This window comes from Lontra canadensis, unplaced genomic scaffold, assembly GCF_010015895.1.
Source record: "Lontra canadensis isolate GAN:19392208 unplaced genomic scaffold, GSC_riverotter_1.0 scaffold20, whole genome shotgun sequence".
Lineage (NCBI taxonomy): Eukaryota > Metazoa > Chordata > Mammalia > Carnivora > Mustelidae > Lontra > Lontra canadensis.
This window is the reverse complement of record NW_022631014.1, coordinates 1,656,114-1,667,894: the sequence shown is the minus strand read 5'-3', so window position 1 is coordinate 1,667,894 and position 11,781 is coordinate 1,656,114. Positions and strand designations below refer to the sequence as shown.

The following is an 11,781-nucleotide window of genomic DNA, read 5'->3' as shown; positions in this document are numbered from 1 at the left end:
ATCTACAGTGTTTGTGCTACTGAGGGAGTAACTCCTGCGGTTTAAACTTTATTGAAATTTACACCCTACCTAAAGTGGATTTTTCTGAGGTGTCAGGACTGTAAGATTTATTCTATGGTAAAACGTAGCTGCAGAAGCAAACAACAACAACTACAAAAACCTTACTTTAATACTGGAAAACGCCAAGGTTGAGGTGTTTCCTCTAAAAACCTTTAATCTGCTGTGGGGTACCAATGCTATGATTTAGCAGCAGTCCTTTATTTCTATTGCATATTATTTTAGTAGAACAGTAGTACATTCATATACTGGCTGCTCCAGTCTGCTGGCAAACATTAGCATTCAAGCTTACATTTTTGACAAATGTGCAGACAGGAATAGCATGAATAGGCATCTTAAATATTAACAACCTAAGCATCTGTTGTGAAACAAATTTAATATATTTACTCTGTTTTTCTCACATTGTTAGAAAAGGTTATAATAAGTGCATAATTTCAACTTTAGTTAGCAGAAGTAACTGGCTGTATCTTTCACTACCTCTCCAAGTGTTTAACACAGTCACCAGACATAAATACTTTAATTAACTTGGTTAGACACATTATTAAATACACTTTAGACCATGTGTATACTATGTAAAATGTAACAATAGCAAAATATGTATCCTATTTGTGCACATTTTAAGTGACTGCATTTTATAAATATACCAGACATGTTTATTCTTCATCTCATTTTGACACTTATTACTTTATAGTTTTTCTAATGGAAACAATATATTAAATGTAGAGTCATTCAGTCATATGTAATACATAATATGTAAACAGTAGCTATAAAATACAAAGCATTGTTAAATTTGAGTATGGCTACGTGTAACAAGATTATACAGGAGAAACAAAAATCACTGCTCAATTTTGTATTCCTTTCTGAAAAAGGAATACAAATGATGGATGAAAAAAGAACAGATAGGGATTTCCCTCCTAAAGTACTAGTGCCTTAAAATGTGTGTGGGTTGGGGGTGGGGAGAGCAAGGGGGAGAAGGGGAAAAAAAGAGATAGAGAAAGAAGACCTAAAGAACTTCTAAAAGTCTGAATAGTTATTTCCAGAACCAATGCATTCCTCGTTTTCCCACAAGCTGAAATATGTAATAAATAATAGTTCTTTGTATGTAAAAGTATTCACAAGGAATGCCTTTTGTTTAGTTGTTGTAATAAATTAATATATTCTTTGGTTGATAATCTGCAAAAGTAGTTCTTTTGTCTCCCAGCATCCTAAACAAGAACGACAAAATGAGTATTGGTTTATTTCTGCAGACAAGCCTGTTGCCAGATATATGAACCTGTGACTGAATAAGCTATGGTATGCTGAGTGATGGTTAAGAAAGACTACATTGAATTAGCAAAGACTCAAATATCTGAAGGAGATTTTCAATTATTTTTTCATGTGACAGGTTATGGATTATAAATTAGGCCTAAAAGGTCAGGTGACAGGCACCTGTTCCTCATTATTGTAAAAATCTTTTGGTTACAAACACTATTAAGCTAAACACAACATGGATATACAGCAGGGACTCTATAAAGCACTCTAGTGGTTTTTCAGCTGCTCTATAAATTTCCACGAGGGCCATACACTGATATGCCCTTTACACAAACAAATCATTTCTTCCAAGACGTGTTGTCTTGGATGACTCTTATATTAGTACTTGGGATTCATGAAGTATATGAAATAAATGCATATGACTGAATCAATCTTCAGACCATGTCTAGACATGTTGTTATTGAATGCAAAAATATTATTTTTTAAGCTCTCTTTTTCCTTTGCAGTCCACTGTTTAATTATCAGGATTTGTCCATATTTTAAATAGAAACCTCCCCAAATTGCCTTCTGTCCTTTTTTAGAGGAGCTCCCATTTTAAATAATGCCATGAAAGATTTTGCTAAATACTTGTATAGAAGGAAAAAATTAGTTGCACTATATACCGTCATAGCTTTGTGGTATATAGAAAATGGGAAGAGACCCACATTTTACATGAATGCTGTTAGAAAGGGTGTCATCATTTGATCTTCAAAGTTGACACTTCTCTCAGGAGAGTTCAGTGATATTTCTATTAGAATTAGAGAGTGTGATTTGATTTTTGTGAATGGTTTACTTTTAGATATTTCAGACAGCAGAAAAAGCATACATACTGAACGGACCTAAGTAGCCAATGTTGTGAAATATTAAAGGTGCCAGTTGCTTTTAATTGGCAAAGGAGGAAGATTTTTGAGTAAATCTGGTAACTCAGATGATTAAATTCTATATTTAAATATGTACTTTGTCTTAGTTTTGTCTAGTTTCTGCTTATTGTATTTAGTATTCATTTTTAGCATTTGTGATCAGATTACAGAAGAGTCCTTACTCTTGCTTTTCAAATCGATTTGCTTTTCAAACTCCAAAACTCTGGGATGATTTTAACAAATTGGTTTACCTTTTGACAGAACAGAGTTAAGTCAATTAATAGATCAGGCACGAAAGATCATCCACGGTAGGGTGTATTTTCTGGTAAAATGAAAGTTATGTTTCAGCATGATGAGCATCAGGCTTCAGTAATCTGTTCCTCGTGTGGAATGAACACTTCCTACTTCGAGCTAGCAGGCACCTACTGTTTATTTACGCTGCATTAAACTGACAGCTCAGCAATCAGAGGAAAAATATTACTTACCTTCCTGAAGTAAATACCAGTTTATAGGTTAGTGCACGTATTTATATTCCTGTCACCACTAAATAACGGCTCTGTCTCCATTTTAATATCTACCTGTACTATAATCCAGGGCTTCAGACTCTTCCTGGTTGGGGGTAGGGGTCGAGAGGAGTTTCTCTTATCATTTACCAGTGACAAACCTTTAAAGAGGAGTAATATCTTCTTTTTGTCGTGTGAGAACCAGCTGAAAGCAATGCTATGCACTTTTACTTTACATACCTCAACTGTAACATCAAAACCCCCAAAGAGCCTGCATGCCACTTAAAATAGTCATCTTAGAGCAACCTCAGGACAAATATGTTCAAACACATTGAAGTGTGTGTTTGCTAAATTAACTTTCTGCAAAGTTCCAAGTAGATTACTTAAATTATCTTACTTAGGGAGTAACTTTGATAAAGGGTGGTACCTTCCAAGGCTTAGATGGAATGTTTCAGTTGTTAATGGAGATCTGCTAATGTGAGTACAAAGTGGGGTTCATCGATCGATCGATCGATCCATTGATACTGTTAGCTTTCCCCTGAAAATATTCTCGCCCCCTATGTTTGTCTTCTTGTTAATATGCCAACCTTAAGAGAGATTTCAACTTTCTTATAAGAATAATACTAAATGCATTTGTTGTTTTCTTTTTACAAGTCCCTTCTTTTTTCAAGACCCCTGGAAACATCAAAATACTGTGAAAGTTGAATTCTTAAACTTAGGATTAACTTGAGAAAATGCATATTTTCACTTACATTCTGTAAGTAGCTCTTACACCATCATCTACACACAGTTGTCAATCAGTAATCACATATTCCATTGACATCAGAGCAGAATGTGGTCTTAATACAGCATGGAAATCAAATCTGTTACACAAGGTTCTTCCTCTTCACTATACCAAAGAAAAAGTGTCTACGATGGTAATTTGTATATCGTTCCTAAGTGCTGTTCTCAATGGTAAGTCTATTTAAACTTGATGTCTTCATAGAGTGTGATCAACACATTAACACACATTATTTAGTACTTTTGAACTTATGCCAATGGTACCTTTTGCTGTTTATTTTTTTAAAGTCTTTTTTAAGATCAGATATTTCATTTCAGAGTAAATAGATACAGATTGTGTGTATATATATTCAGGGTGAGATTTAGTAGCAGAGCATTTCTCCAGCATATTGGCCTATTTTTATTCTTTCAAGTTATTCTGTATCACTTCCACAGTTGTTGCTGTCTGAAGGTTCATAATAGAAATTCTAATCACCTCTTTCAATGGACTTTCAAGGATATAATTCAGTTTATGCAATGATCTAGTTTAGTTATGAGAGGTGAAAATTAGTTAACTGGTACCCCAGCATTTATGTCCCTAGATTCTGCTGAAATTTATTCAGTCCAGTTATTTGACATTTGGTAGTGAAGTATCTTGTAATCAAAAATTAAGAGTTGGTTCAGTTTCCAGTGGAGGAAAGATCTTGCTAGATAAAACATTTAACTCTGCAATATTTTATTACACTCATCACTCATTTTAGAGCCCGCTTATTGTTGCACAAATTTTTGAGTACCTCGGGGTGCAGGTCCCCCAAATGAAGCCGAAATGCTTGCAGAAGAAGCAGATGTCAGGCTGCACCTGGTAGTGCTTTTACTAGAATGTCTGTGACCTGCACTGGCCGCCCCCTCCTCCATACCCCTTCCCCCCAGGTGTGCAGGAAGTGGAGGGCGTTGTACCCGGTGGAGTGGGTGGACTCTACCCAGAGCTATGACCTGATTTGTGACGCACCCTCAGAACTGCAGTAATGGTCCAGCTGCTTCACAGGCAACTGGTAACACCTCATTTGGGGATGCTTCTGCCTTGCTAGCAGTGCCAGAGAGGACTTCGTCATTGTCACCTCACCAAAGACTACTTTTTGAGAGCTCTCCTATAGGGCCGGATTTGGAGAGCAGCCTCTGATATTTGGAGGGTAAGTGCCAAAAAAGTTCCTATCAGTTTCATATGGAGAATCAGGGCTACAACCAGAGGGAGGAGAGACAGGCGTTTAGTGTTTGGGGAGATCTCTGTGTTGGGATGTTGTTTTTTCTCAGCTAGAGATGATTTGGGACCAGATACCAACAAAAATTCTTCAGTAGGCATTCTTCTTTGGGTGGTGAAATATGGTAGGCAGCTCCCAGGGGGAAATTATTAGACCCTCTTTCCTTGAGATATTTAAAGAAAAGGTGGCAATCTGTGTGAGAGGGAATTCTTCAGATTCTGTTTTCCAGGAAGTCAGGCATTTGGTAGAGTTGATTGCTGGAGGTTCCTTTCTAGTCTTCCTCAATGGTTTCAGATATGCCGTTAAGAGCCTGTAAATGACAATTTGGCCTTTTAATGTTTATAATGTTAAGGACTTTAAGGTAAAAGAGGTTTTATGTTATAAATATTTTATTGTGATAATTACTATAAAGGAAATAGAACCTAGTATATGCAGATATCTTTTGAAATGGAGATAATTTTGAATATAGTCTATCCATAATTAGCTGTTTGATGTTGAATGCAATTGAGTTTTCCTGTTCCAGTGAACCAGACGATGGAAATCTTTGGGGATTAACAACAGGGCTTTGTGATTCTTGATATAGCAAACCTTTCCCCATTCACTGATAAAATGTTTTTATCAGTGAATGAAGAACTAAATTAAACTGCTTACATTTTAAATTTTAAAAGATTACATAGAATTGATAAAATAGTCCAGGTATTTTTCCATTGTATTTTCACCAGTTGAAACGATACCTGGAGGTCCTGTTTAATGTTAGACAGATTTCTCCTGACTGTGGAGGACAGAACAATATTTTAATAACTATTCTTAAAAAAAAAAAATTCTTTAAGATGAGCTCTCTTTTGGGTGGCTTAAGAGGACTCAAAAACAATTTAGAACCTTATCTTAAAAGTTAAAAAAAATGACAGCCTTATTTTGAATGGAGTCATTGTATTTTAATAATACTGTATGCTTATTAGTGTTATTAGAGCAGTAGACAGTTAATTACAGCCTTTTCTGAGACATGTTAACTGTATATTAACAGTCATGTTAAAAAAAGAATGATGTATACTCTTACATGCAAGCTGCTACTTGCTAGACTCTTTAAAAAATATTCTTTTAGAATGTATAGTCAGATTTTTGGTCCAGAATCATCAGAATGTTTTCTACTACCACTTAATTTTAAAACTTTTCATGGGATATACAATTTTTTCTTCTTTTTTCTGTTCTTCTTTCTTTGTAATTGTTATTGACTTGGTCACTTTTGCCAGTGGCATTAAAAATTGTTGCCCCTCAGCAGTTTTAGCTTTCCCACATTGTATTTTGAGACGCCTACATTTTCTTATGTTCTGATGACTTTGGCCAACATGAGCCATTAAAAGCTTATTGAGTTGATTTAGCACCTCTTCCTATTTCTTTTTGTGGAATGATTTCAGTCACTGTTTTTTTAGCCAAATTAGGTTTTCTTATCATTCTCTATAACCTGATATTTAAGATACACTTGAGCACTTGATCACAGAGGTAGTTCTATTTCCTTTTCCAAACTTCAGCCCTTGGTTTTGCTTTGGTTTCTGTCATGGCAGAACAAAGGTGACTGGAACTAGAGTTTAAAGCTGGGCTTAGCCTTATTTAGACAATGCTACTAAATTGGTTAACTATTTGAATCCCCCCCCCCGGTTAATTTGGATATGTAGACTTTGTAACCTTGTACTATATAGCACTTTAAAGTCCACTAATATTTCCACTTTATGAATTTTTAGGTGCTGCTGTTATTTATTTCTACAAGGTATTAAAAGACTACAAAAAAGAAACTCAGTGTAAGATACATGTCTGTTGTGTTCTATAAAATAGGAGAAATTCCACAGTTAGCATCCTTTGCCTTGTATAGTGAGCATTCATTAAAGATTTGCTAAACTAATAATAAAATAGTGAATTTAGCTTGTACTGAGAATGATTCAATGGAAGAGAGACGTTTTTCTCTAATTTTCTCTTTTTGCTGGGGTTATCTGAACACTTAATCTACACATGTCCCAGTTTTCTGGATAATTGAATGTTTTTCTTCTCTAACTATGTGCCCTGTCATTTTTTTGACAATAGCACACCAGGGTTTGTTTTATCCTCATTGTCTCTGACCTTCAGGATTAGGTGAAGAATCTCAGTTTAGGTTCATGGTCCTTTGGTGTTTGGTGCAGTAACAGATTGTATATACTGCAGTCAACAGAGAGAGCTCCCCAAAGGTCATTGCAGTTAGGTTACCCATGTAATAATGGTCTTCCTGATATCATAGGACCAAAAATACTATGGACCTCTACCTGTTCTTTACTGAAGAAATATCTGTCATGATTATTGCTTAAAAAGAAATTTTTCATTTAGCTATATACATTTTATAAAAACTATTTTAGATTTAGGGCATTTATATTAACAAAGATTTCACTCCATTCCTTAAAATTGATGCGAAAGTTGCAATAGAAATGCATCTAAAACATTCTGAAAAGTTCAGTGGAAGTTATTTAAAAAACACTCTTACTTTTTAAATTTATTTTTTTGAGATCTGTATGGAGCTATTTGCAAGACAGACCTATTTAGTTCCTCAAAAGGAAGTATTCCTCAAGCTGTACACTGCTGTGTGACCTATTACATTATCATGCACATTCTGTCTCTTTAAAAACAGTCTCCTCTATTTGCCCTATTAATTGTTGATATGTTGCCATCCACGAGACAAAAATTAGAGCTGTAATTAAATAATCATGTGATGCTCCTTAGTGCCAGTGAGAGCAAACTCATTTTTCCAGGCCCTGATGGTCACTGATTATTGTATTACTACTGGCTTGCTTTATTTTTTTTAATGATTCTCTATCTGTAGATTACCTAACCACTATCCCTGTTTTCAAAATTAAAGAAAGTAAGGAACATTCAACCAGTTAATTGGCTAGAAGTCCTCAGGGATGTAAGGTAGACATACCTTTTTTTGCTTTTGGTCACCTGGTAGGTTCTTTGGGGAGGCTACATCAGTGGTGTGGTTGCCTGCCATTTAATTTACACTGGTGTTTTGGCTGGGATGGAGGCATATGGGGAATGCCAGGAGAATTACAAAAGGAGCCGGGTATTAAAATTCAGAAATGATTAAAATTGAAATAAAAGGATGTTGCTTCTTTGCCAGTACTCTGGCAGTCATAATGACACATAGAGATTAGTTTCCACCTTCATCTTTTCCTTCTTTCTCATTTCCTCTTGTTTATTGTTGACACATTTTCCTTATGTCTGTCTCCAGTCTCTGTATCTTTTTGCAACATTATGCATTCCTACTTCTCCCTCTTTCCTTAAGCATGGAGAAGCCTACTTAACCTTATTATAACAATAACAGAATAGGCTATTAATATTTAATATGCACATGATTAAAATTTCTCTCCCTTAAACATAGGTCAGCTGTATTATTATTAACTGGCATGTAATTTTTCATTTAAAATATTCTTATTCTGCCCTTGCTGTTTTTAAAATGTAGTCTACTTTAGTAGTGATTTAATACTTAATGTTTAGAAAACTGTGGTCGGCTAGTGAGAAAAGAACTTACCAGTCATGGATAATCAATTATGCATGAATTCAAATGTAACAGATGGAATCTGGTGAGTTAAAGTTTCTCTTTGCCTTAGTGGTTTTTTTTTTTTCTTTCTCATTTGTTTGTTTGACACCTGTCTCTTACATAGAGATAAACATCTAATGTAGCGTGTGAGAAATTTCCTTATATCTTTATGTTCTCTTTAAAGTGAACTTGATTTTTTAAAATCATATTTGAGGGCAGAGAATTTTTATGTGGTCTTAAAGATGATCAGATTCTTTTCCAGCACTTCATAGATACAGAACGTGATTCTGCCAGACTTACGAAGGGTCACTCAGTGGGCTTGTAAAAAGGAAGAAGCAAGACCCAAATCTTGGTTCCTTGCCTTTTCTCCACTACTCTTCCCACTGTCATTTTTCTTAGAGGTGTGACACTAATTCTGGGTTTTAAAGAATTTTTGGTGAAAACTGTGGTAGGCTAGTATTAAATGCTGTAGTATTCTATGGTGAACAAATGTTATCTGTGAACATATATAATGTTATGCTACATGTATATTGGATATATGTTTATTCATACTTGGATGTTGGCTAAACAATTGGATTTCCCAAACCTATTGAGAATGCCCCAAGATTTGGTTTATATTCTAAACTGTGGCATATGCCAGCCATAAAGATGCCTTTGCTTACAATATTGTAAATTCTTCATGACAAAACCCCTTTGTGCAAAGTGAACTAAAAACTTATTTTTGAGAGCCTTATTGCTTCAATGAAGAGATAAGTTTAATTTTCACTAAGTATAATGTGAATCTGTGGCTTTTTTTTCAGTTGTAGAAAAATAGAACAGTGGGTATTGTCCATCTTTAAAGCAGTACAGTCTCAAAACAGTTACAAGCTGGTCCGCATCAAAATTTTTCATAAATATGCTGTTTGTTTCTCTCCCAAGTGTATTTATATATATAAAAAACAATACAAATGAAAATAGTCTTTACAGAATAAATAAAAATAAATGATTAAAAAATAGCCTCGAGGCTCACTAGTTCTGTTTTTAAAGTTATACTGTAGCATTATTTATCAACTTTTTGCTTCATATCAGCTGGAAATTTGCATGTGTATTTATAGTCCATGTTAGTTATCTAATGAATTAAATCCCACAATAAATACACTAGTTAAGAAAGAGGCAACTACAAAATAGGTAACTGGATATGCCCTAGCAACAGCTGTACTGTGCAACAATTTTTTTAGTATTTTATTTATGATTTTATACATAATAAATATGTAATTTTAATTTGGCTTCACCATTCCTATTCCTTAGGCATGCATCCACCAGAAAAATACATAGGGTTAAGGTATGAATTCAGTGAGACCGAATTTATACATGAACTTCTAATACATTAACAATTCCATCATTAATATAAAAATCCCTAATATAAAACCAGTAAGAATAGATGCTAGGAAACAGAATACAGACACCATTGTATGGAAAAGGATGATATTAGATATTATTGCATTAGGTAAATAATCCTAATTGCTGTCACTTGAAAGTGACTGATAAATTTGAAAGCCTTTTGGGCTCTTTATAGCCAAAAAGTTCTGTTCATTTATTTTCAAAAATAGAATCTAAAGTCTTTATCCAGAGACAATTGAGAAATTATTACACTGACCACATTTGTAGTGTTGCTGCACATCTGTGGCCGTACTGTGTGCTAGTGTTTGACACTGTTACATGCTGTTTAATTGGGAGGGTCTACTATTTCATGAGTATAGTTAATTTCCACTCATTTGAAAACATCCAAAAAGAGTTTTTGGACTTACAGTACTCTTACTTGTTTGTTTTTGTCTATGTTTCTTTCTCTGCTTTTGCTAACATGCCATAGAATAGAATAAAATCTGAAAAGAGAACCATTTTCTTGCATCAGGGGACCATCAAATTACCTACTTTGGGTGGGATCTTGGTCTCTAATTACCAATCCATGTTAATTATCCTTGGGTCAGATATTCATCATATGAATTAATTATCTAGCATAGACTGGACCGTGGCTGTTGGCGGTTAAGGACAAAGCAATGGAAGGTTGGCGGTAAGAAGAGGTTTGTTCAGTATGTTGTAGCTCATTGTTTTTCTGCTTGGCATGATACTTTCATGACAATATATATCTGCCGATTTTTAGGAATATATGAAAGATTGTTTTCCTTTAGTTTTTTATTGTTTGGTTTTGTTTTTAGTTATTTTATTGGAGTAAAAGATGCATAACATAAAATGTTCTATTGGACAATTTTTTAAGTGTACGATTCAGTGGCATTAATTACAACCACACTGTTGTGCAGGCATCACCACACTCGGCTTCCAGATCTTTTCCATCATCCCCAATAGAAGGTACTTTAGTTTTTCTATTCAGTTTCTCCTTTGCTGCAGCACATTTCAAGCATCATAGTGGCATTTAATCATTGTGCAGAGTGTGATGTAGTGGTTTCTGGGGGTGGCTTTCTTTCCTAATGGACAACCCCGGTCCAGTGCCTTGTGGCTGTGGGGATTGCAGTACTGGTGCTGCAATTTGGTGCTGCCTTTGGCTGATACTCCCCAGAAAGGACCTGGACAAACATTCAGGTCTATTGTGACTTCAAACTCTTCCTCCCTCCAATTAAGCCAAGAAAGATTAGCAATAACATTCACATCCCTAAGAAGATTTGGTTGATCTGTCTTGGCTAAAGGTTGATTAGGAATGGTTGCTGTTTGACTTCACTGGGATTAAAATCCCCTGAGCTTCCGGGAGAGTATGGCACAGCTGCGGGGGCCGTGATGCCCTGCCATTGGCTCCTTGGCGTGGACAATATAAGTACTTCAGTTATGCTTATGTGCAAAACTTAGCCTGGAAATAAGTGGAAGTTTTCAACTGTTCAAGGGGAAACTTACTCAAGGTTGAAATTTTCAGGGAGAAAACTTCGTGCTCATCTACGTTGAAAAAAGACTTAGAGGAAACCAGGATGGTTCTGGCTCCAGTAAATAATAGACTGGTTTTAGAGTTTTACTTCCCACGTGTAATTTTGTGGTTAGTCACTTATGTCTGTAATGATAAATCATATACCTGCACAGGATTTCTGGCACCTCAGTAAATCTCAAGCAAGTGCCTAAATGCTAATTTATCGTGGTTCCTCACACACCATCCCTGTTTCACCAAATCAGTGATCTAATAGCTTGCTGTCACCTTTTTTTGTTTGTTTGTTTGATACAAGTGGCTTGCCTGCACATATATTCCTTAAATTGGGGACAAGGCCTGGTTCCTAGAACAGCCTTAACTTTTCCAAGTGACTCCAGGATTGGGTTAAAAAACTCACTTTGAAGATGTCCTAGCAGGTATATTTGACTTCGTGTCTCCAAAACATGAACTTAATCCAGTAGATGTCAAATCTGGCTGTACATGAGAATCACCTTGGGGAGCTCTAAACAACTAAATGCCCGGCTCCCACTCTTGGCCATTCTGATTTTTTCTTTTCAGTGGGGTGCAGCCTGGACATCTGGATTGT

At 35.4% G+C, this 11,781-nt stretch overlaps 1 protein-coding gene across 2 annotated transcripts in view; it reads left to right on the top strand.

The window, feature by feature from the left end:
• The window catches only part of SATB1 (SATB homeobox 1), a 99,735-nt gene that overhangs the window by 1,633 nt on the left and 86,321 nt on the right, over window positions 1-11,781 (top strand). Inside the window, exon 1 of one of the 2 annotated variants that reach the window (XM_032860927.1) lies at window positions 3,924-4,659. The exons of the other annotated variant lie outside the window; for it this stretch is intronic. The gene's annotated coding sequence lies outside the window, so the exon portion shown is untranslated. Of the gene's footprint in view, window positions 1-3,923; window positions 4,660-11,781 lie in introns of those variants that run through there. 2 annotated transcript variants of the gene reach the window in all.